The following is a 27,203-nucleotide window of genomic DNA, read 5'->3' on the forward strand; positions in this document are numbered from 1 at the left end:
CATAAGTCCTGAATATTTGGTCTATGGCTGACTTTACTGTAAGACTGTTGAATCTGAATGAGTAAGAACAATTTTCTTTAAAAAAAAAAAAAATCACACAAACTATTCAACATTAGCAGGCAGCATGACATAATACCTAGATGCCACATGTTTTCTGTACCAAAAAGTCATTTTTAATACCCATCTACATGAATCAACCAACTTAGTAAACAAATTTATGCATACAGCCAGGTGGTATCTTTATTCTCCCCATAACAGTACAAAAAGTAAGGTTGTTCACTTACTTTTGCTAATTATTAAAAATCACCTTATGTTAAGTAAGGATAATTCCTGTATTTTTGAAGTGTACATTTACTCGGTAAGAATAAAACTGCAATTATTCAGATTAGGTTCTACAAAGTCAATCTCCTATACCTGTACTTAAAGGCCTTTTAAATCATGCCACAAAGAAATTATTTGGTTATACTGGAATTTCATTTTATTAAAATCAAGTCAAATCCCACTGCAATAAGCTCTAAGGGACTGTCCAAATTCTTTTGTTGCACTAGAATTTATTGCATTAAATATTGTTTGAAATAACTACGCCACCAGCTGAGGCCTGGGAATAATGGGGTTACACAATTTTTGATGATATGGCGTTGGCCTATACACAAACTTGAAATGATCACAGTACTAATTGGGAGGGTTAGGCTTTATGTATTTCTGAAAGAGAGAGAGAGAGGAGAAAGGGAAAAGAGAGGAAAAAGAAAAAAGAAAAAGAAAGCTTGATTGCAACTAAAGGAGTAAACAGAAGTTGAAGCAGTCTTCCATTTTGATGAAAGGCATTTGTAACACTTTTTTTCCAGTATGGATTTACACATTTGTTCATAGCAGTTGCTATGACTCAACAGAAGACAGTATCATGTTAATAATCCACATATTAAGGCAGGCTGGCTGCCATATGAGCAATTAGCTCTTATCCCTCACTTCACAGGCAAAAAGAGCAAAAGAAGCCACAGAGTAAAATCCTTTGATTGGGATATGGAGGGAGATGAGACAAACCCTCACACTGGACTTCTGGAACATTCCCCTCTCTACAGATGTGTTTGCTCTAACAATGAGATCAAAAGGGAACACTCTCCGGAGCTTTCTTCTTAACTGAGAGGGAAACTCTCTGCATGAAAAGATCCCCTGATATCAAACGGTATTTCAACTACTACAAACCAAGTATCCCAGCCCTTCTTGGGTACTCCTTTATTTAACTTTTGTGTAGGAACAGAGAAAAGAAAACTACTTGCTCATTAGAAAGAGAATAAATGTTTACATAAATAAACAGAACCACATTACATCTGACTTCCTGGGCACCACAGACCCATAGAAAAGAAACTCTTTTCCAGCAGTGTGTTTATTTCACTATTTGAAAATGGCTGGCTGAGTGGCAGCTACAATATATGAAATAAATAACCATTTCAAAGATCAGGTGTCATGTTCCCTAGTAAGAAACAAAAATGAACATTATCTACCCTCCCCATTAAGTTTATGGAATTTAGCAAGAGAATAGGTTTACTGGCTATCTGATTGCTTGATGCATTTGTGAGGACATTTTCTGTGATGGTGTGGTTATTATTTAGGTTAGATAAGAAATTCTTCCCCTTTCTCTCAGGACATCAGTATTAAGAGTTACATATTCACAAGAAGGTTCCAAAATGAATATTTCTGGAGCAAGTGAAATGTGACAAGCAATTATGAACTGGGGAGTGATGAGTATGGCTAATTTTTTTTTCTTCCAAGAAAATTAACTACCTGATCTTACAGTCTAACTTAGCACAAGTCAAGATGCAAACTAGTAAATCTCAAATGCACATTGACATTTGATGTGATGACACTGTCCACTTTTAGACACCAATCTTAAAATCAGCACATCAGATTTTAATGTAAAACGTTTTTACAGGTTTACAAACTAGCCTCTAAAATTTCTGTTCCAAGATAAGTTAAGAGAAAGGGAGATTCAAATTCATGCATTATTATATCCCAGTGAGCTACAATATCTAGGCATAACAGTATACAGGCACATATGGTAGGCTTTCATTTTCTAACTCCTTTACAAAATGTTAGCTAACTTGTTGAAGGAATCTTTGAAATGTTTGCTGGGTATCTGAACCATTTACTAGCCTAAGCTGTCTGATCTAAGTCACGTGAGTCACATATGACCTCCTACTATAAAATAACAGCATAAAAGGGATGAGTATTTTACAAATCTTTCAAAACAAACAAAAAAACTCTAGTTTTCTCTTCTCTTTCCCCATCTTCTCTTTTTTAAAAAGAAGTTTCTTCCCTATGCCTATACGAAAGGACAGATTCTAGTCAGGCAAAATCAAGCATTGTTTAAAGAGCCTATTTATGAAAATTAACATATTTAAGCAAGTCAACATTAATATTTGGATTTTGACTGAAAATATTCAATGGATTACTTTAAAACACTGTTTTTATGGTCAGTCAATACTATCTCTCGTAACTGACTTACATTCACACCACAGTTTCCAACTACAACACAAGAATATTAAATATAAAAACCTCTACTAAAGGGCAAAAGGGCAATGGCATTCATGTACTCATGCTCAAGTAGTGTTCAATTATTTGCAATTAAATGTGGAAGAAATATGGGAATTTCAACACCAGTTTTTAGATCAACCCCTCAGATTTATGGATATTTATAGCATGTGTCCAGTCTTACAGAACTCCATCTTCCTCCACCCCATCTGCAATAGAAACTGCTCTTAAACCACTTTAACACATTGTTACTGAGATACTTTTACACAGTACCTACCAAGCAGCAGATCAATACTCTAACACAGAGATTCCGACTCCATTACCACAAAAACCTGTGCAAACAGCCAGATGCTGAACAAAGAACACAGCTTTCATTCCTAACATGTCTCCACTCCACTGGGAAGAAATATTTTGCTATGGTGGGCAAGTAGAAGTTGGCAAAGAAATAATGGCATTTAAAATAATTAAGAAGCTTTGATTACAGAGAAAGTTTGAAGGATAAAGCTAAAACAAATTTCACCTACAAGATGCTTATCGTTTCTCATCAAACCCATCTGTTCATCTGCAGTCACAATGCTTCATTTGATGCTTTACAAATTGCCATGACATTAGGCGTTTATGTTGCAGTTCAACACTTAAGACTAAAATCATACAGAAAAGAGGTTATAGAAAAGAATGAAAATAAAGCATTGGGTAAGAAATGAGGGAAAAGAGAAGGGAAAGAGGAGAAAATGAAAACATTTTACTGTTCTTTTAAAGCCACTTTCAGTTAAAATTTTGTAACTTCAATTTCTTTCTAAATGTGCTACCAAAAAGGCTTTATTCACAAGCTTTTCATATAGATATTGTATTTATCTTTCCTTCCTACCATTATTATGATCTGAGGCAATAAAACTGAGTTGAAATATAATTAGAAAGGACAGAGATCTGTCTATATGCAATGATACCAGCAACTTGTGGCACCAGAGGGATTTAACTTCTGTCTAAAACCAATTCTCCCTGTCCTTTCTTACATTACATACTTCTGATTGACTAAGGTTGCAGTACATCCTTTCTAGACCAGCTTTAATCATTTTCACAACTATGGTTGCTATGACAACAGGATGCAGCTTATCTGTGCTGTTTTCATTTTCTCCATTTGAGTTGCCATAACAACACAATCATCCTGCCTTTCTCCAATATGTAACAACTTTCTCTTAGGACTGTATTCTTTTTTTTTTTTTTTTTTTTTTTTTTTTGTGGTATGTGGGCCTCTCACTGTTGTGGCCTCTCCCGTTGCGGAGCACAGGCTCCGGACGCGCAGGCTCAGTGGCCATGGCTCACGGGCCCAGCCGCTCCGCGGCATGTGGGATCTTCCCGGACCGGGGCACGAACCCGTATCCCCTGCATCGGCAGGCGGATTCTCAACCACTGCGCCACCAGGGAAGCCCAGGACTGTATTCTTAAGGACACTGGACTTCCCCATGAAGAAAGTAACAAAATTTACATAAGAATTTTAGTTAAGTAATAAAAAATCCATTTTAAAATCTTTTGAGGGAAGAGTTAATTTGATAGAAACTTTCATCATAAAAAAAAAAATTTTAAAAACCCTGATACCTGAAACCTGAAACCTAAAGACTACCATTAGCAGTGACTTACTTTTACACAGACTTCCCAAAGCAAACGATAGCAATATCATCATAATTATGAGCTGTGGCAAACTGTTCATTAATACCTGTCCGAAGTAGAACAATCAAGAATGAATACGGTTCTATACTGCATACTTTGCTGTGGTAATCCAACATCATTTGTTAGGAATACCAGAGCTCTAAGTAGTGGGCTTTATACTAGGTAAACTCCATTTTAAAATCTTTACCTTCAATTCAAGGCTTTCCACGGTAGTAGAATCCTGAAGAAGTTCATACAGTTCAAATTCTTTTATAGTATAAATTGAGTATTTGTAAAAACTCCTATTTATAGAAAAGATCAAAGAAAAGTATTTATTGTTCTAAATCGTTAACACAAAATTTTTTTAATATTTTGGCTACTAGATCACCATATCCATTACTAGAACCATCATGACAGAACACAAAAGTGTGTTTTGTAAAAAAAAACAAAACAACTATCAATTGTTACAACCCTTTCTTGTACCAGTATTTGCTATAACAGGACTCTGTATATGCAAAAGGCTGTTTTAATATAATAGCTTAAATCACTAAATTCAGATCTTTTAAGCCCTTTAATCAGCTGACAAAGATACATTAAAATTTCTCCCAGGGCTTCCCTGGTGGCGCAGTGGTTGAGAGTCCGCCTGCCGATGCAGGGGATATGGGTTCGTGCCCTGGTCCGGGAAGATCCCACATGCCGTGGAGCGGGTGGGCCTGTGAGCCATGGCCGCTGAGCCTGCGCGTCCGGAGCCTGTGCTCCGCAACGGGAGAGGCCACAACAGTGAGAGGCCCGCGTACTACAAAAAAAAAAAGAAAAAAAATTTTCTCCCATAGTGGGAATTCTATGGCCGTCCAGTGGTTAGGACTCCATGCTTCCACTGCAAGGGGTGCGGGTTTGATCCCTGGTTGGGGACCTAAAATCCTGCAAGCCATGCAGCACAGCCAAATAAAATATTCTCCCATAGTATAAATATCCATGAATATGTATGTATATTTATTGCTTATAAACAAAACATGGAAATATTACTATTTGAGGAGAAAATATGCAAATGTTAGTTCCCCCTTAGTTCCCTAAGGCATCTAAAAGATTATTTATAATATGTAGTATTTTTATAGGATTGAACTAATTTTCACATATTAATGTAACAAGACACATTTTAATTTTAATCACAGCTGAGATAATTTAATAAATTTTGTAGTTTGCAGTGAACTGAAAAAGATGATTTATTTAACCAAACCTGAGGATCATAGCAGGATCATTTCTGTTTTTTAACATCTTTATTGGAGTATAATTGCTTTACAATAGTGTGTTAGTTTCTGCTTTACAACAAAGTGAATCAGTTATACATATACATATGTTCCCATATCTCTTCCCTCTTGAGTCTCCCTCCCTCCCACCCTCCCTATGCCACCCCTCTAGGTGGTCACAAACCACCTAGCTGATCTCCCTGTGCCATGTGCTGCTTCCCACTAGCTATCCACCCTACGTTTGGTAGTGTATACACGTCCATGCCACTCTCTCACTTCGTCACAGCTTACCCTTCCCCCTCCCCATATCCTCAAGTCCATGCTCTAGTAGGTCTGTGTTTTATTCCCGTCCTACCCCTAGGCTCTTCATGACATTTTTTTTTCTTAGATTCCATATACATGTGTTAGCACACGATATTTGTTTTTCTCCACTTCACTCTGTATGACAGACTCCAGGTCCATCCTCCTCACTACAGATAAATCAATTTCGTTTCTCTTTATGGTTGAATAATAGTCCATTGTATATATGTGCCACATCTTCTTTATCCATTCATCTGTTGATGGACACTTAGGTTGCTTCCATGTCCTGGGTATCATAAATAGAGCTGCAATGAACATTTTGGTACATGACTCTTTTTGAATTATGGTTTTCTCAGGGTATATGCCCAGTAGTGGGATTGCAGGGTCATATGGTAGTTGTATTTGTAGTTTTTTAAGGAATCTCCATACTATTCTCCATAGTGGCTATATCAATTTACATTCCCACCAACAGTGCAAGAGGGTTCCCTTTTCTCCACACCCTCTCAAGCATTTATTGTTTCTAGAGTTTTTGATGATGGCCATTCTGACGGGTGTGAGATGGTATCTCATTGTAGTTTTGATTTGCATTTCTCTAATGATTAATGATGTTGAGCATTCTTTCATGTGTTTGTTGTCAATCTGTGTATCTTCTTTGCAAAAATGTCTATTTAGGTCTTCTGCCCATTTTTTGGATTGCGTTGTTTGTTTTTTTGTTATTGAGCTGCATGAGTTGCTTGTAAATTTTAGAGATTAATCCTTTGTCAGGTGCTTCATTTGCAAATATTTTCTCCCATTCTGAGGGTTGTCTTTTGGTCTGGTTTATGGTATCCTTTACTGTGCAAAAGCTTTTAAGTTTCATTAGGTCCCATTTGTTCATTTTTGTTTTTATTTCCATTTCTCTGGGAGGTGGGTCAAAAAGGATCTTGCTGTGATTTACGTCAGAGAGTGTTCTGCCTATGTTTTCCTCTAAGAGTTTGATAGTATCTGGCCTTACATTTAGGTCTTTAACCCATTTTGAGTTTATTTTTGTGTATGGTGTTAGGGAGTGTTCTAATTTCATACTTTTACATGTAGCTGTCCAGTTTTCCCAGCACCACTTATTGAAGAGGCTGTCTTTTCTCCACTGTAAATTCTTGCCTCCTTTATCAAAGATAAGGTAACATATGTGTGTGGGTTTATTTCTGGGCTTTCTATCATGTTCCATTGATCTATATTTCTGTTTTTGTGCCAGTACCATATTGTCTTGATTACTGTAGCTTTGTAGTATAGTCTGAAGTCAGGGAGCCTGACTCCTCCAGCTCCATTTTTCATTCTCAAGATTGCTTTGGCTATTTGGGGTCTTTTGGGTTTCCATACAAATTGTGAAATTTGTTCTAGTTCTGTAAAAAATACCAGTGGTAGTTTGATAGGGATTGCATTGAATCTGTAGATTGCTTTGGGTAGTAGAGTCATTTTCACAATGTTGATTCTTCCAATCCAAGAACATGGGATCACTCCATCTATTTGTATCTTCTTTAATTTCTTTCATCAGTGTCTTATAATTTTCTGCATACAGATCTTTTGTCTCCATAGGTAGGTTTTTTCCTAGATATTTCATTCTTTTTGTTGCAATGGTAAATGGGAGTGTTTTCTTAATTTCACACTCAGATTTTTCATCATTAGTGTATAAGAACGCCAGAGATTTCTGTGCATTAATTTTGTATCCTGCTACTTTACCAAATTCATTGATTAGCTCTAGTAGTTTTCTGGTAGCATCTTTAGGATACTCTATATATAGTATCATGTCATCTGCAAACAGTGACAGCTTTACTTCTTCTTTTCCGATTTGGATTCCTTTTATTTCTTTTTCTTCTCTGATTGCTGTGGCTAGAACTTCCAAAACTATGTTGAATAAGAGTGGTGAGAGTGGGCAACCTTGTCTTGTTCCTGATCTTAGTGGATATGGTTTCAGTTCCTCACCATTGATGACGATGTTGGCTGTGGGTTTGTCATATATGGCCTTTATTATGTTCAGGAAAGTTCCCTCTATGCCTACTTGCTGCAGGGTTTTTATCATAAATGGGTGTTGAATTTTGTCAAAAGCTTTCTCTGCATCTACTGAGATGATCATATGGTTTTTCTCCTTCAGTTTGTTGATATGGTGTATCACGTTGATTGATTTGTGTATATTGAAGAATCCTTGCATTCTTGGAATAAACCCCACTTGATCACGGTATATGATCCTTTTAATGTGCTGTTGGATTCTGTTTGCTAGTATTTTGTTGAGGACTTTTGCATCTATGTTCATCAGTGATATTGGCCTGTAGTTTTCTTTCTTTGTGACAACTTTGTCTGGTTTTGGTATCAGAGTGATGGTGGCCTCATAAAATGAGTTTGGGAGAGTTCCTCCCTCTCCTATCTTTTGGAAGAGTTTGAGAAGGATAGGTGTTAGCTCTTCTCTAAATGTTTGATAGAATTCGCTGTGAAGCCATCTGGTCCTGGGCTTTTGTTTGTTGTAAGATTTTTTTTTTTTTTTTTTTTTTTTTTTTTGTGGTATGCGGGCCTCTCCCGTTGCGGGGCACAGGCTCCGGAAGCGCAGGCCTAGCGGCCATGGCTCACGGGCCCAGCCGCTCCGCGGCACGTGGGATCCTCCCGGACCAGGGCACGAACCCGTGACCCCCGCATCGGCAGGCGGATTCTCAACCACTGCGCCACCAGGGAAGCCCTGTTGTAAGATTTTTAATCACAGTTTCAATTTCAGTGCTTGTGATTTGTCTGTTCATATTTTCTATTTCTTCCTGGTTCAGTCTCGGCAGGTTGTGCATTTCTAAGAATTGATCCATTTCTTCCAAGTTGTCCATTTTATTGGCATAGAGTTGCTTGTAGTAATCTCTCATAATCATTTGTATTTCTGCAGTGTCAGCTGTTACTTCTCCTTTTTCATTTCTAATTCTATTGATTTGAGTCTTCTCCCTTTTTTTCTTGATGAGTCTGGCTAATGGTTTATCGATTTTGCTTATCTTCTCAAAGAACCAGCTTTTAGTTTTATTGATCTTTGCTATCGTTTCCTTCATTTCTTTTTCATTTATTTCTGATCTGATCTTTATGATTTCTTTCCTTCTGCTAAATTTGGGGGTTTTTTGTTCTTCTTTCTCTAATTGCTTTAGGGGCAAGGTTAGGTTGTTTATTTGAAATGTTTCCTATTTCTTAAGGTAGGACTGTATTGCTATAAACTTCCCTCTTAGAACTGCTTTTGCTGCATCCCATAGGTTTTGGGTCATCGTGTCTCCACTGTCATTTGTTTCTAGGTATTTTTTGATTTCCTCTTTGATTTCTTCAGTGATCACTTCATTATTAAGTAGTGTATTGTTTAGCCTCCATGTGTTTGTATTTTTTACAGATCTTTTCCTGTAATTGATATCTAGTCTCATAGCGCTGTGGTCGGAAAAGATACTTGATACAATTTCAATTTTCTTAATTTACCAAGGCCTGATTTGTGACCCAAGACATGATCTATCCTGGAGAATGTTCCATGAGCACTTGAGAAAAATGTGTATTCTGTTGTTTTTGGATGGAATGTCCTATAAATATCAATTAAATCCATCTCAACAAACCTGAGGATCACAGCAGGATCATTTTCTTAAGTTCATTTTTTAAAGAAAAAATCCACTACTCTTTCAACCTCTGAAATAACAATTTAACAATTTGGTTTTTAGCCAGTTTTTTTTAAAGACTAAAGAGGAGAGGGTTGGCAAATGTAAAGAGCAAAATAATGACTGGATCAAGATCTGTTTGGTTTTTTTAATTAATTTATTTATTTAGTTTTGGCTGAGTTGGGTCTTCATTGCTAGGCGTGGGCTTTCTCTAGTTACGGCAAGCAGGGGCTACTCTTTGTTGCGGTGCTAGGGCTTCTCACCAGGGTGGCTTCTCTTGTTGTGGAGCATGGGCTCTAGACGTGTGGGCTCCAGTAGTTGCGGCATGGGGGCTCAGTAGTTGTGGCTTGCAGGCTCTAGAATGCAGGCTCAGTAGTTGTGGCATACGGGCTTAGTTGCTCCACAGCATGTGGGATCTTCCGAGACCAAGGCTGAACCCTGGCAGTGGATTCTTAACCACTGCACCACCAGGGAAGTCCAAGATCTTTTCTTCAGAATCTTTTCCATACAAGAAAATGAGGAACTCCAAAACAACGATAACTTAATAGAAAATTTTTTTTAAAAGGCAGCTAGAGCAAATGGGTAGTTACACTACTTAAAGGAGTGGTTGAGAGAGGGGGAATGGCAGCACAGTGGGTACTGACAGAAAAGGAAAGAAACTAGGACCAAATGGATTACAATCCTGGGCAACCTGGATAGACTCTCACATGAAAATGAAACCAACAAACTGGGCTAAAATCGTACACAAAAGCCCATCTCTCTCTAACCCTGCTTTCTTCTTTCCATAGTACTGGTAGGGAATCTCAAGAAAATCCTCCTTTCTAAGGCTTAAACTCCCAAGTAACTGTTACCTTGCAATGACTTCTAAATTAGCTGAAGCCAGTAGGTCCTAGGCTATAAGCAAGATGATGTAATTTTATTATAGTGCAATAATGTGAATTTAGGTGCTAATGCTGTTGGAATTGGAGTCTCAAGACTAGATTTTTGTGATGCACTTTGATAGGACTGGTGAATTATCTGTGCATGTGTGGCTTAGCATTCTTGGTAACAGCCATGGCTCATCCAGAATACCTCTCAAAAGACAGGTTCTGGCCTCATCACCAGGGCAGTCTGCTGCAAACGGACACGCATTCAGATCTATGCTATTGCTATCACACCTGCTGGAACTCACTGGTGGAACTGCTATTCCTGCCCTAATCTGACATGTCTCGCCACACACTCCACAGGGACTTGCAGGTTACTGGGACAAGCCCCTACCAACTCTTCTCAAGAGTGTGCTATATCCTGTCCAAAATGGTAAGAATTTTAACCCTTACTCTCTCCAGGTTAGGGCCTTCCTTATTTCTCTTCTCTGTTCCTAAGATAAGTAGTTATGCTCTACTCACAACTAGTGAGTCTGTGATCTCTGTGTGTTTTGTAGAGAGGAGGAGAGTGGGGGAAGAACCTGCTTTTAGCTTTACTTTTGATACTACTGGGCTGGCCAAAGAGTTCGTTCGGATATATAATTGAGTATTTAAAAGGACAAAAAACCTTATCTCATGAATAAACTAGTGTCCCCAATAGAAGCAAAGTGAAGTCCACAAGCCAGGTGAACTGAATACTTCAAAATGGTACTTTTCCTGTGATTTTAAGAGGTAAGAATTCTATATATACACAAGAGATCTAAATGTACTTCTACATTCCAAAGTACGATGTAGTGATTTATAAAGCTTAATTATATCAGTCACTGGCAATTGGATCTGGAAAGGTCCAATTTCCAAAACTTAATAATAATTTTATTGCTATTTGAACCATTCTGAATAACTTTTCCAAACTGAAAGAATACATTATCATAAAAAATAAGTTATCAAAGAGTCATCTTTTTTAATAAGAAATTATAATGTACCTTTAGTCATCAATCTTCACCCCTAGCCCTACAAGAATATTAATCTTCCAAAGAGAATTGAAATGGAAACATCTCCTTTTGTCCAGCTAAACAATGTCCATATTCTGTAAAGTCTTTAATTTATTTACTATAACATTGGAATAAAGGAAGACCTAGGTATGGATTCCAAAGCATATACTTAGTTTTAGAAGGGCACAATATACAGTATAAGAAGTCTGCATTATACTGGCTATGCTTGTTTTAAAGATTAGTTTTCTTTTCCAAATACCTTTCAATGATGTATGAAATTTGAAGAGAATGTGAAAAATGGCAAAGAACTTAATTCTACCATGAGGCGTCTTCCTCCTATGTGTTAGACCAGTTGGTTTCCAAAGTGCACATGCCAGGAAGTAGGCAGGATGACACTTTGGGGTACAGAGGGGAAAAAATTAAATTTCTATTAAAATTAATTTGATTTCAAAAAGAAATTAATGGGGCTTCCCTGGTGGCGCAGTGGTTGAGAGTCTGCCTGCCGGTGCAGGGGACGCGGGTTCGTGCCCCGGTCTGGGAGTATCCCGCATGCCGTGGAGCGGCTGGGCCCGTGAGCCATGGCCACTGAGCCTGCGCGTCCGGAGCCTGTGCCCCACAATGGGAGAGGCCACAACAGTGAGAGGCCCGCGTACCGAAAAAAAAAAAAAAAAAAAAAAAAAAAAAAAATTAATGTTTTCTGATTTTTATAATATAGACTGACACTTGTTCCCTCATTAAAATAAAGTAAGTTCATCTGTGTCACCTTTTTTTTAGGATTCTGCATATAAGTGTTATATGATATTTGTCTTTCTCTGTCTGACTTACTTCACTTAGTATGATAATCTCCAGGTCTATCCATGTTGCTTCAAATGGCATTATTTCATTCTTCTTAATGGCTAAGTAATATTCCATTGTATATATGTACCACATCTTCTTTATCCATTCATTTGTCAACAGACATTTAGGTTGCTTCCCTGTTTGTAAACAGTACTACAATGAACACTGGGATGCATGTATCCTTTTGAACCATGTTTTTCTCCAGATATATGCCCAGAAGTGGGACTGCTGGATCATATAGTAACTCTATTTTTAGTTTTTTAAGGAACCTCCATATTGTTCTCCATAGTGGCTGTACGAATTTACATTCCCACCAACAGTGTAGGAAGGTTTCCTTTTCTCCAAACCCTCTCCATCATTTATTGTTTATATAATAGATTTTTTGATGATGGCCATTCTGACTGGTGTGAGGTGATATTTCATTGTAGTTTTAATTTGTATTTCTCTAATAATTAGCAATGTCAAGCATCTTTTTCATGTGTCTATTGACCATCTGTATGTCTTCTTTGGAGAAATGTCTATTTAGGTATTCTGCCCATTTTTTTATTGGGTTGTTTTCTGGATATTGAGCCACATGAGCTGTTTGCAAATTTTGAAGACTAATCCTTTGTCAGTTGCATCGTTTGAGACCATTTTCTCTTTTCATTCTGTTTATGGTTTCCTTTGCTGTGAAAAAGCTTTTAAGTTTAATTAGGTCCTATTTTTAAATTTTGTTGTTATTTCCATTACTCTGGGAGATGAATTGAAAAAGATATTGCTGCAATTTATGTCAAAGAGTGTTCTGCCTATGTTTTCCTCTAAGAGTTTTATAGTACCCGGTCTTACATATAGGTCTTTAATCCATTTTGAGTTTATTTTTGTGGTGGTGTTTAAGAATGACTCCCAAGACTGAACCAGGGCAAAACAGAAAATATGAACAGACCAATCATAAGTACTGAAATTGAAACTATGATTAAAACTCTTCCAACAAATAAAAGTCCAGGACCAGACGGCTTCACAGGTGAATTCTATCAGACATTTAGAGACGAGCTAGCACCAATCCTTCTCAAACTCTCCCAAAAAACTGCAGAGGAAGAAACACTCCCAAACTCATTCTATGGGGACACCATCATCCTGATACCAAAACCAGACAAAGATATTACAAAAAAAGGAAATTACAGGCCAGTAACATTGATGAATATAGATGCAAAAATCCTCAACAAAATACTACCAAACAGAATCCAACAATACATTAAAAGGATCATACACCATGATCAAGTGGGATTTATCCCAGGGATGCAAGGATTCTTCAATATACACAAATCAATCAATGTGATACACCATATTAACAAATTAAAGAAGAAAAACTATATGATCATCTCAATAGATGCATAAAAAGCTTTTGACAAAATTCAACACCCATTTATGATAAAAATTCTCCAGAAAGTGAGCATAGAGGGAACCTACTTCAACATAATAAAGGCCATTTACGACAAACCCACAGCAAACTTCATTCTCAGTGGTGAAAATCTGAAAGCATTTCCTCTAAGATCAGGAACAAGACAAGGATGTCTATGGTCGCCACTATTATTCAACACAGTTTTGGAAGTCTTAGCCATGACAATCAGAGAAGAAAAATAAATAAAAGGAATCCAAATTGGAAAAGAAGAAGTAAAACTGTCATTGTTTGCAGATAACATGATACGATACATAGAGAATCCTAAAGATGCCACCAGAAAACTACTAGAGCTAATCAATGAATTTGGTAAAGTTGCAAGATACAAAATTAATGCACAGAAATCTCCTGCATTCCTATACACTAACAACGAAAGATCAGAAAAAGAAATTAATGAAACAATCCCATTCACCACTGAAACAAAAAGAATAGAATACCTAGGAATAAACCTAACTAAGGAGGTAAAAGACCTGTACTCAGAAAACTATAAGATGCTGATGAAAGAAATCAAAGATGACACAGGGCTTCCCTGGTGGTGGCACAGTGGTTGAGAGTCCACCTGCCGATGCAGGGGATACATGTTCGTGCCCCGGGCCGGGAAGATCCCACATGCCGCAGAGCAGCTGGGCCCGTGAGCCATGACCACTGAGCCTGCGCATCCAGAGCCTGTGCTCTGCAATGGGAGAGGCCACAACAGTGAGAGGCCCGTGTTCCGCAAAAAAAAAAAAAGATGACACAAACAGATGGAGAGATATACCATGTTCTTGGATTGGAAGAATCAATATTGTGAAAATGACTATACTACCCAAAGCAATCTACAGATTCAATGCAATCCCTATCAAATTACCAGTGGCATTTTTTACAGAATTGGAACAAAAAACCTTAAAATTTGTATGGAGACACAAAAGACCCTGAATAGCCAAAGCAGTTTTGAGGGAAAAAAACGGAGCTGGAGAAATCAGACTCCCTGACTTCAGACTATACTACAAAGCTACAGTAATCAAGACAATATGGTACTGGCACAAAAACAGAAATATAGATCAGTGGAATACGACAGAAAGCCCAGAGATAAACCCATGCATCTCTGGTCAACTAATCTATGACAAAGGAGGCAAGAATTTACAATGGAGAAAAGACAGTCTCTTCAATAAACAGTGATGGGAAAATTGGACAGCTACATGTAAAAAAAATGAAACTAGAACATTCTTTAACACCATACACAGAAACTGGTTCCATCATTTGATCTGATATTAGACGGTCAAATGTGTCACCTACGAACCAACTGTTCCACTGGAAGACTGGGAGTTCCATAATACAAAGGGGTTGGCAGTTATGGCCCCTCATTCGTTCATTGTTTTTAAATTATTTTTTCTACTTTTCAAATTTGTTCTAATTAAAAAAAAACAAAACTCACTTAGGGACTTCCCTGGTGGTCCAGTGGCTAAGACTCTGTGCTCCCAGTGCAGGGGGCCCAGGTTCAATCTCTGGTCAGGGAACTAGATCCCACATGCCACAACTAAGAGTTCACATGCCGCAACTAAAAGAAAAAGATCCTGCATGTTGCAACAAAGATCCTGCACTTGGCAACGAACATCCCACATGCCACAACTAAGACCTGGCACAGCCAAATTAAAAAAAAAAAAAAAAAAAAAGCTCATTTATGAAAAATTATCATATGGACATCAAAACTGGGAAACAATGTTGTTAGATTTACTCCCTACAATGACTTCATGAGGTAGGATGTGTGGTTTATCATTACCCCTATTTTACAAGATGAGAAATAGGAAGAAAGTATAGACAGAAAACAGAACCAAGAGCTAAGAAACTCCAGCATTTGTCTAAGGGTCAAATGGTTATTAAACCATCTGGCTCAAGAGAGTGCTCTTTCATTATACACCATTGCCTTTTAACATTTAAAAATCAAAACAAAACAAAAACAAACAAACAAAAAGCCATCTTCCCTACCAAAGGTTTTCAAATTTTAATATTTAATCCATGGTAGGTGTCTTCTAGGTGAGTCCTAGAAAACTCCTTATAGAATTTAATTTAAACTAATCTCCAAGAAACAAGAAAAAGTGGTGGCCTCTGGGGAGGGAAAATAAATGCTACAAAGATGGGTAAAGAGATTTTCTGATATATACCCTTTTGTATTTTTTGAGTTTTGTACTGTGTTGCATGTTTTACATATTCAAAAACAAATATTTTAAAAACTCCATATTTTGATTTCTATCAATAGTTAACTTCTATATATCAAGGCTTATTATAAAGCTATGTGAATAAAGCTGCATAGTACTGATACAGGGATAAATAAATAGAAAAATATACAGAATAATGAATCCAAAATCAGACCAATGCATGTAAGGACATGATTTATGATGGAGGTAGCTCTGCAGATCAGTGGAGAATACATATTCTTCCAGTAGATGATGCTCGGGGGACATTGGAAATCCATATGGAAAAAAATGAAATGAAATTCCTTCCTCACAAACGCAAAGATCAATTCTAGAGAGAGTAACATTCTAAATGTAAAAGGCAAAACTATCAAGCTTCTAGTGGAAAATATGAGACTATTTTCATAACCTTAGGGTAGAAAAGACTTTCTTAAAGAAGCCATAGAAGCACTAATTAAACACACACACACACACACACACACACACACACACACCCTTCAATTCATCTATCAATCACATCCAGTGGAAGAAACACAAGCTCAACCACAAACAAAACAAAAAGAGTCAAAAGGGAACCAACTAGGTTCTGATTAGGGAAATGTGGGCTCTAATCCAGGCTGTCATCAACTGTAACCTTGATCCTTGAACAGGTCACATGACCTCTTTGGGTCTCAGTTTGCTTAGTTATTTTTTTAAGTAGAAGCGTTATATAACTTTTATTTTATATATGTCCACAGATGCTTATACAACTAACAATGACTACTTCTGAAGCTCACAGTGTTTTTTTCCATGGCACAAAGAGACAGAAAGGTTAGTGACACACACGTTACAATGACTCTGGGTGGAGACCTAGAGAGCACACATTCCAGAGGGAGGGCCGGGGTACCTGCACAGCGACTGCCCCACTAAGCCACTGCAGGAGGACAATGGAGAGGCGAGGCCCGGAACCATCATGGGCAGAGACCCCCAGTCACCACAATCAGATGACTTATTTGAAAAAAACCTCATTACGAGGGACCCAAAGCTGTTCTGCTTTTTCCATTGTAAGCTATTACAGTGTAATAAAACTTTACTCTTTACCAAATCTTAGGTCAGTGCTTTACTTGGATGGTTCTTAAATACAAATATTGACTGTTGTTTGCCCTTAGTGCTCACATAAGAAATCAGTTCCTTGTAAAATACGTCTGATAACAGAGCTTGGACCAGCCAACACTTTGTCATTGTCAGCTCACGGCTGTATGCAACTAACAGTATCACTCACCATGGAATGTTTCAAGAACTTGTTCATATCCCAGGGAATCAAAGACTACAAACTACAAGCGCAAAGTTGGAGGAAATGTAAAAATAGAGAGACAGCCAGAAACATTTGGTCATAAGGTGTAGAAGCCCCAGCTAATCACACTGTTCCACAAAGTTACTCTTCACGTAAACATTTAAAAAACAGAACTTACATGATGGCTTTTCCATTCCTAAAGAAAACATCACAACGGACATTCACTTTAATTTTCTAAAAAAGTTCAACCCAACCAGCAGGGTTGGTGTTTAAAATTTTAACTGTATAAAATATTTACGAAACATTTAAGCCCCCTCCCTCTCATCCTTAGCACTTAATAAAATCCAAATGGCCTAATATGAAAGTTTCCCACACAACAGTTTAAAAAGCATTACCTGATACATGATTTTTAGGTTCGGTCATAATTGTTTTAAAGTTTTATTGTAGGCTTTGTTGCTGATACAAAATAAAGGCATAAAACATTCACAAGTAGGGCAGGATGTACAAAGTCTGAGCTGTAAAAACCATTTCAAAACATAAACTCATTTTTTTGGAACACACTGTATCAAAGGCTGCCTGTATTAATACCTTTGGCATAAAACAGTAACATTTCCCTCGAAGAGCAGACAAAACCCATCCTGGGCTTCCCTGGTGGCACAGTGGTTAAGAATCTGCCTGCCAATGCAGGGGACATGGGTTCAAGTCCTGGTCCGGGAAGATCCCACATGCCGCGGAGCAATGAAGCACGTGCGCCACAACTACTAAGCCTGCGCTCTAGAGCCGCGAGCCACAACTACTGAGCCTGTGTGCCACAGCTACTGAAGACCGCACGCCTAGAGCCTGTGCTCCGCAACAAGAGAAGCCACCGCAATGAGAAGCCTGCACACCACAACGAAGAGCAGCCCCTGCTCGCCGCAACTAGAGAAAGCCCACGCACAGCAATGAAGACCCAACACAGCCAAAAATAAACAAATAAAATAAATTTATATTTTAAAAAAAAGCCCATCCATACCTTAACACACAACTGAATCTCCATGGAACTACTCTACCAGCCTAGTCTCAACCACCCACATTCGTCACCACTCCCTCTGTGCGTCATGGACGCGGAGGAGACAGGGAGGTGGGTAACCGAGAACATCCGTCCCACACAAGCGCCGTGCAGACAGCAGGGATCCAGAGCGGGCCACCCAGGCCCCATGGGCACACATCCTCATCCACAGTCACACACGTCCCTTAAACTAACATGAACACACACACTGACTGGACCGAAAGGGATCTGCATGTCCTCTCGGTCTGCTTGCCAAAGGCCACTCCACACTGTGTAAGAATCAGAGGCAGTGACAGGAAGGGATTTACAGGTGACAGCTATATTGACAGCAGGCAAGCCATCCTGAGGCTGCTGGTTTGAGTGGTGGTCCTGCCTGGATGCCAGAACACAGTCTGGGGCTGTGTTTAATTTCTTCTAAGCAAAGGGCAGGGCATCCGCTGGGGGCAGTAGGCCCCACTTAATGGGGCAGAAGGCCGAGGAGGAAGGAATGGAGCCCACCGGGCAGTGGTTTGTGCACTATGTCTGTGAGCAGGCCAGGCGGCCTTCCCGGGATGGAGTGGGTCAACAAGGAGGGCAGGGTAAGGGGCAGCTTTGCCCTTGGTCAGACTCTGAGGGGTCCCAACAAGCACCAGACCACAGATCAGCTGAAGGGACAACAGGCCTGCCCCTTCAACAGATCTGGGCAATGTAGATCCGCTCCCGCTCCTTGTCCTTGTCCAGGTGGTGGGAGCAACCAGCCACCCCACCTGTGGCCTCCAGGAGCACGCTGTCAGGTCCCAGGCCATCCTGGGCCTCATACAGCAAAATATTCAGGGTCTCCTCATAGATCCGGGCTTCGGGGAACTCCACCTTGGTCTGTTTCTTCTTCGTGGCGGAGACGATAGAGGTACAGCAGACTTCAGCGATCTTGCAGTCCTAGCTGTAGAAGGACCAGCAGCAGATTTCATCCTCAATGACATCGTTTATGAACAGGACCCTTCCATCAAAGCACAGAGACAGCTTATCAGTTTGATGTTCTTCAACACACTGTCGTCAGAATTGCTGGTATACGAGTATTTGTTGTTACTTCTGTTGTAGGGCAACTTCACGGCTGGCTTATTTCAAGTCACTATAAGTTTCTGTTCTTCCTTGGATGAGGTGATAACAGGAACTCTGCAGAAAGGCTCATAAGTATCTTTGTTTTGCAGGGCTGCCTGGAACTCTTCCACCAGGCCCTGTACCAGGTAGTACTTGGCTTCTGCCTGCAGCTCCTCAATCTCCCGGCGACTCTCGGGCAAGGGGACCGCCCCATCACAAATGTAATTGAGTATCGTACCATAGAGCTTCCCACGATGGTCAATGAGGACCCAGCCTTCACTGTCCATGAGCACCTCTATGCACCTACTGAACACGGCCTTCAGCATAATGTCCTGCTTGGTCAGCGTCTGCATGGTGGTGTAGTACAGGGCTCCGCCCACGTTCAGCTTCACGTACTTGGAGCTGGGGCTCGTGCCCTTGAACAAAGTGGTGTGGGTCGCAGCCACTGGTACTGCTGAGCTCACCACACTTTCTCCTGACATCTCTTCCATGAAAAGCCGGAGGACACTGCAGTCTCCACACCCGGACTGAGAGAGACAGAAAACACCCAGCTCGTGTAAGCCTGGGACCGAGGCGAGGCCTTCGCTCATTTTTAAAAGGAAGAAGTTATAGTCTATGATCCAAACAAGACCTTTTGCCCAAAGTGTACTACTACTGATCTAAAATGACCGCAAACCACTGTTTCTTGAATGAGCTAAGTAGGTGGACAGATTCCCAGTGTTGATACCTTAAGAGGATGAAGAAAAAGGGAAAACAATGTTTCCCAGCCCTCCCAGAGCTGGAGTATAAATAAGTGAACATGCTGACAGTGTTTAAGGTTCACCGTGATAGAAAAGAGTGTATTCCAAATCTCCTAGATGTAAAGTGCACTTACTAGGGTAAAATAATGTTGCTGGGCATTTGCTTGGTCATACTCTTTCTTTAATAAAACTGATAAAAGTAGAAACAGCATGGAAATGTCAGTAGGTTAGCAATTAAAGTATTAAGTGTATCTATCCATATATCCCTGACAAGTAAAGTCCTATCATCACAGATAGGGATAAATTGTGGCTGCTTGCCTGGGTGGCTAGGGGGATGAGAAAATTAAGAACAGGACATTCCAGTAGGATGTTTGATACCTACCAGTCAAGTCTGTACCCTTTTTCCTGATACTACCAAATAACATAATATTTCATTAGCTTCTCAAAATGCCATTTTATGATGAAGCTCAGACCTGATAGTCATACCCTTATTAAAGTCACAACTAGTTATGTTGAAATGGTAATTATCAACAACAAATTTTAAATTAAAGTACATTAGGTAACAACATTAAAATAAGGCTAGATCAGGACCCATGGATAGGATTCAAGGATCTCTGAACCTCTTGAAACCATGTACAAAAGGTATACACATGTGCATGTCTGGGGAGAGTAACTCATGACATACAAAAGATTTTCAGTGAGGTCCATGAACAAAAAAGTTTATGAAGCTTTGAGTTAGATGACCCCTCTAGACTCAAAGCCCACACAAATTTAGTGACATCTCAGTTAAAGCAAATAACTGACCCACTAATTAAGGAAGTATAACTTTGTCTCCTTCTGATTCATCGCATTTTCTCTTAATCCAAGTTCAATAAAAGTCAGTCTCACTTTAAAATAAAAATTTTTTAAATTTCATGGCTTCAATTAAGCAATTTAAAATTCAGCCCAATAGTGCCCTCCACGGTTTCCCTGGTGGTGCAGTGGTTAAGAATCCGCCTGCCAATGCAAGGGACATGGGTTCGAGCCCTGGTCCGGGAAGATCCCACATGCCGCAAAGCAACTATGCCCGTGCGCCACAACTACTGAAGCCCACACGCCTAGAGCCCATGCTAAGCAACAAGAGAAGCCACCGCAATGAGAAGCAGGTGCACCGCAACAAAGAGTAGCCCCCACTCGCCGCAACTAGAGAAAGCCCGTGCACAGCAATGAAGACCCAATTCAGCCAAAAATAAAAAATAAAAAAATAGTGCCCTCCAATTTCAAAACTCAAATTTTAACTACAATATATTCTATTTCTCAATAAGAAAGAGAATCTCTTCTTTAATCCTTTCTACCAGGCATCACTCTTTCTAGGTTCTGGGTACATTTTCACATCAATTGAAAACAAGATCTCACTTTCTTACTGGTTTACATAATTGGAATTGTTAGTCTAAATTCATCAATCCCTGAGCCTTATTTATTTATTTATTTTATTTTATTTTTGGCTGTGTTGGGTCTTCGTTGCTGCGCAGGGGCTTTCTCTAGTTGCAGTGAGCGGGGGCTACTCTTCGTTGCGGTGCATGGCCTTCTCATTGCGGTGGCTTCTCTTGTTGTGGAGCACAGGCTCTAGGCACGCGGGCTCAGTCATTGTAGCACATGGGCTCAGTAGTTGTAGCACTTGGGCTCAGTAGTTGTGGCTCACGGGCTCTAGAGAGCAGGCTCAGTAGCTGTGGTGCAAGGGCTTAGTTGCTCCACAGCATGTGGGATCTTCCCGGACCAGAGCTCGAATCCATGTCCCCTGCATTGGCAGGCAGATTCTCAACCACTGAGCCACCAGAGGAGTCCCAATCCCTGAGCCTTGAAAAAAGCTACTAGTCCAATCCTAGTCTGGTCAAAGTTTGGTGACTGATTCGCACTCCTGCTTCATAAGTACATATTGAAAACATACACACACAAAACTTACTAATAAGAACTATAATTTACCACCAACTACTCATAAGAAATTATAGCTCTGCTGACTGGCAAGTAATTTGAAAAAGCAGATCAGTTTAGCTGCATAAAATAAATATCTACCTGCACATATAAGCACTAGTCAGGGCGTGAAATTAAACTTTTTATTCGGAAGTAAAGAGCTGCTTCAAGGCTGTGATTTAGTCTGGGAAACAAATAGTAAGGTCATCCTTTTCTTTCTGATGTTTCTAGCATTTCTAATAGGGGAAGCAAGGGAGGAGGACAATCTGGCCAAATTCCATAGAAGCAAAAATATCTCTATGACATAACAAATGTGCCACCTGCTTTACTAATTGCACAGACTTAACAGAACCAAGTTGGTGAAATGTATGCAAGGATCACTTAAATCCTGAAAGCCCAAAATGACCACAATGGACATCTCATTCAGTCAAAACTAAGGGATCAGTGTTTAAGTGAAGTAAAGAAAATTCCACAAAATATAAATGCCACAGAAAGTTTTAAAAAAGCCTACAGCCATTTTCATTACAACACAATTTTGAATCAGTCAGATTAATGAGATCCTATTCAGTAATTTAGCCAACTCCCACAATTTTTCCAACATTTATCAAAATCAACTAATACAAACTTCAACTTATTCCACTATACTATAACCACACTACTCTCATGTCTACCAAAGAAAGCAAACAAGTAGAAAAAAAAAAAAAAAAAAAAAAAGCCCAAATAATTATGAGCAAATTGCCTTGAAAGGCCTAGAGAAGCCACAGTGAATCTCAAAGTGGGATCCCAGAACCAGCGGCATCATCTGGAAACTAGTTAGAAACACAGATTTTCAGGCTCCACCCCGGCCTATGGAATGGAAAATACAAGCCCTCCAGGAACTTCTGTTGCAGCTTTTACTACTACAAGCCTTTAAAAACTAAACCCAATTATTTAAGCAGCTTTAGCAGTGATTTCCACTGAAGATAAAAATTATAAAGCATATAACCTATAAATTAGAATGTAAAAAGTACATTTTAATTAGACTAAGTTCAAAAACAAAAATAAAGGGACTTCCTTGGTGGTGCAGTGGTTAAGAATCCGCCTGCCAATGAAGGAGACACGGGTTCGAGCTCTGGCCCAGGAAGATCCCACATGCCGCAGAACAACTAAGCCCGTATGCCACAACTACTGAGCCCGTGTGCTGCAACTACTGAAGCCCGCGCACCTAGAGCCCATGCTCTGCAACAAGAGAAGCCACCGCAATGAGAAACCCACACACCGCAATGAAGAGTAGCCCCCGCTCACCGCAACTAGAGAAAGCCCAAGCACAGCAACGAAGACCCAACTCAGCCAAAAATTAAATAAATTAACAAATAAATTTATAAAAAATAAAATTAAAATGACAAAGTTTACATATTATCTTCCCAAAATATGAAACAGTCACCATTTCAAAGTCAAGAAGGAAAAAAAAAACAATAATACTTAGAACTGCCTAAAAATAAATGGGCTGATTTTACAACTTCTACAGAACAATCATCAGTGGATGCCAAAACTATTGGGAGAAACAATGTTGGGAAACAAGTTATTTACACAGTTTCCAAGTTTCACTCCACTGAGCACTTATTAATTCCAAATATACCTTTACAATGGAGAAATCTGGTGAATACAGCCTTAATAAAATGATCAAACTTAGCATCACTGATAAAGGAACAAAATAACATCGTGTACTTTCTGATGTAATGCACTGACAAACTACAACATATATTCCTGCCAAATTTTTTAACCTGAATCTAACCATGGACAACAATCAGACAAATCCAATGAGAGACATTCTGTAAAACTTTCCTGGACTCTTCAAAAACTTCAATTTCAAGAATAAAAAGACTAAGGAACTATTGTAAATTAAAGGAGACTAAAGAGACATAACTGTGTAACATGTGACTGGATCATGAATTTTTAAAAAGGAGGCTATAAAAGACACTACTGGAACAACTGGGGAAATCTGAATATGAACTATATATTGAATAATAAAATGTTATCACTGTTAAATCTCCTGAGTGGGATCTTGCATTGTGGTTATGAAAGACAATGCCCATGTTCTTAGGAAATACATGCTTTAGTAGAGGTGAAATATCATGATGTCTACAACTTACAAATGATTTAGAAAGGAAAGTATAGCTATACAGAGAAGAAAAAAATCAAATATGGCAAAATGTTAACACTTGGCCAACCCAGGTGAAGGGTATATGAATGCTTTTCTCAATTTTTTTTTATAGATTTGAAAAAAGATTGATACCACCCATTCCCCTCTTCAAATCCATATTTCTCCAACTGTATGATTTTTTAAAATTATTTATTTATTTGGCTGCACTGGGTCTTAGTTGTGGCATGCAGGATCTAGTTCCCTGACCAGGGATCCAACCCGTGCCCCCTGCTTTGGGAGCGTGGAGTCTTAACCACTGGACCACCAGGGAAGTCCCTCCAACTGTATGATCTTAAGGAAGTAACTTAACCTCTCTGTGCCTCAGTTTCCATGTCTGTAAGTCAGGGATAATAACAATACATACCTAATAAGGTGAGAGGATCAAATGATTTCATATATGTTGACTGCCTAGAATCCTACACTGTACATACTGAGCTATAAATGTTTTCTGCCATTATTGCTGTTATTTTATTATTACTACTGCTACCACAACCCAAGGTTAGAGAGAGAAAGAAATGTAGCTTGGATGCTCACAGTCCTATATATATATAACTTCCAAAATATTTTCACTCTTTATAATTTCACCTAGTCCTCACAACAGCTCTTTGAAGTAGGAAGAGAATTATTATCATCGCTTTGCAGATGAGGAAAATGAGACTCGGAGGTTAAGCAACTTGCCCAAAGTTTTCTAACTTCTAGAAAGCAGTATAAGTGAGATGAGAACTAGGTCTTGTTTTCACTATAGCACAATATAAAATTTACATCCCAATCTTAACTGATTAGAAGGTATTTCAAAGAAAGCACACCAAGAAGACGCGTAGAACTCTGGTACTGTCAGAGACAAAAGAAGTTATCACTAGTCCATTCAGCAAAACAGATGTCACTTTCCAGAGCTTTGATATTCTCCTTAAATACCCTTGAAAACAAGGACCAAAAAATATGAACTCTTATAAAAAGAGATTTATTGTATTTTTATAGCTTATTACATACCTTGTAACAATCATTTTGTTAAATGTGAATGTCAGTTTTATCTTCAGTCCCTTTTTTCCTGGCTATTTACAAGCTTTCTAAGAATTGTTCCTTAATTAAGTCTAAACATAGCTTTATATAAATGGATTCCTGGAAATAAAATGTTCAGACTTAAGAAATGATTGTTACAGAGACTGTAACAGGCCATAAAAAAAGAATGCCACTTTAAACAAAGATTTCTTATTTTAATTAAAAAGATAATCATCAGAACATTCCTAACAGAACCATTTAAAGAAGCTTCTTTGGAAAAAAAATAATATGTAGTATCTTATGCAGGCTTCCATGTATAATTTGTAATATATTTAAACCAAAGTCTCAGTTGATCTTATGGTATGAATTCTTATATACTGTACCTACACTGTAATGATACATTGAAAGAGAAAGAGTTCCAAATGAGACAAACATCATTTCTAATTCTTTTTAACATGAATGCTTTCAAAAGATTGAGTATTTTTCCATAAGATATTGATAAAACACATTTAAGAAACACTTTTTAACATGACCACATATAAACATATCTAGGATCACACAGTTTATTGATGCAGTAAGTATATGTCAAGTAGAGGGACTATATCCAATGGACTACCATTTAATCAAAGATGATACATACATGCATAAAAGGAGTTTCTATTCTCAAACTCTGATAAAAGCTGAAACAATCATTCTTATTTTCAAAACATCACACCTGGATAAGATTGGAGGGTGTGAAAAATCTTTAGAAGCATGATTTGATAAGGCAGGATTCTTTTCGATTAATTCATTTGACTAACTTTTAAATTGTCCGTTTCTAACCTAAATCACGTAAAATTTGTAAAGTTAGGCAAGATTCCAAGAGAGAATGAAGTAGATCTGTCACTATAATTAACTGCAATCTGAAAAACAGATGCATCAATATTCCTCTACTTAAGTCATCTTTTCTAAATTACACTGAATGCTACACATGAGTCACTACTTGACTGTCTATTTCTGCAGCAATATATTCCTGGAAACTGCTTCTAAGTGGACTATATTTTCCCAGGGAAACAAGTTCTAATCAGGAGGCTATTTCCTAACTGAGGACTTGGTATCAAAGAAAAGTACTGACACACCTAATAACATCAAAACAAAGATTCATTAAAAAAAAAAAAAAAACACAAAGATTCAATAATTATAAACCTCTATCGTTATTAAAAATAAAGAAATTACATTCCACCTTCATAAAATGGGAATGACATACGAATGATCATTAAGTGTATGTTGAAAGTGTTAAAAAAAAGTAACTCTTCCACATTCACTCATTAAACAAATTTGACCTTAAGCTAATAACCAACTAAATCACTAAACATTTAATTAGCAATCATCTGGTTTGCTTCTTATAATACAACCTTCTGCTTGGGATGATTTATGAAGAAGGGAGAAGTAGAAGGGGGCCAAATAAATATATTACTCAAGGGAATGCCCTCCTTTCCTCTATCTAAATTATTTCCCTGGATAAGCAAGTTTTTCAAAATTATACCAAGAATAGGAGATCAGTAAATGTTGATAATCATCATAATGACCATGAGTGTTTCTCACTTACTTTGCTTTGTTTCTAAAAACTATAGGTAAGGACTTCCCTGGTGGTCCAGTGGTTAAGACTACACGCTTACACTGCAGGGGGCGCAGGTTCAATCCCTGGTTGGGGAACTAAGATCCCACATGCCAGTGCCAACAAAACAAAACTATCAGGTAATCAGATATTTTTCTTTTTCATTTGCCTATCTCCTCAGTTTAAAAGCCACAAGTGCTCTACATAAGACCAAATGCCACCAGAAAAAAACTCTTAAGTCACTCTCTCATTCTGTCACAGGGCTTACTTGAAACTTTGTATCTAGGTTTCAAAGTACCCCTCACTTCATTGAAAGGCCATGAACATTCATTAGCACAAACTCCTTTCTAAAATATTTACAAAAAGTCTTTCATAGAATGCTAATGTTACAAAAGTCTTTCATAGAATGTTTCACAGAACAGTTACATCACTCTAATGACCATTCTTCTGATTCTTCTTAGGATGACTAGCTTTTGTGTTTGAGCCCAATAGATAAAGTCATCAAGAACTGAGGTATTCATTTGGGAAATGCAAATTAAAACCACGATAAGATACTACTATATACCTATTGGAATGGCTAAAATAAAAAATACTAACAATCCCAAGTGCTAGCAAGGATGCAGAACTAGAACTCTCATACACTGC

General features: G+C 38.5%; 1 protein-coding gene and 1 pseudogene across 9 annotated transcripts in view; both read right to left on the reverse strand.

The window, feature by feature from the left end:
• Positions 1–27,203, reverse strand: part of BTRC (beta-transducin repeat containing E3 ubiquitin protein ligase) — a 189,842-nt gene that overhangs the window by 144,901 nt on the left and 17,738 nt on the right. The window lies entirely within an intron of this gene.
• LOC131750972 (BTB/POZ domain-containing adapter for CUL3-mediated RhoA degradation protein 3 pseudogene) lies at positions 18,618–19,680 on the reverse strand (annotated as a pseudogene).

This window comes from Kogia breviceps, chromosome 2, assembly GCF_026419965.1.
Source record: "Kogia breviceps isolate mKogBre1 chromosome 2, mKogBre1 haplotype 1, whole genome shotgun sequence".
NCBI lineage: Eukaryota > Metazoa > Chordata > Mammalia > Artiodactyla > Physeteridae > Kogia > Kogia breviceps.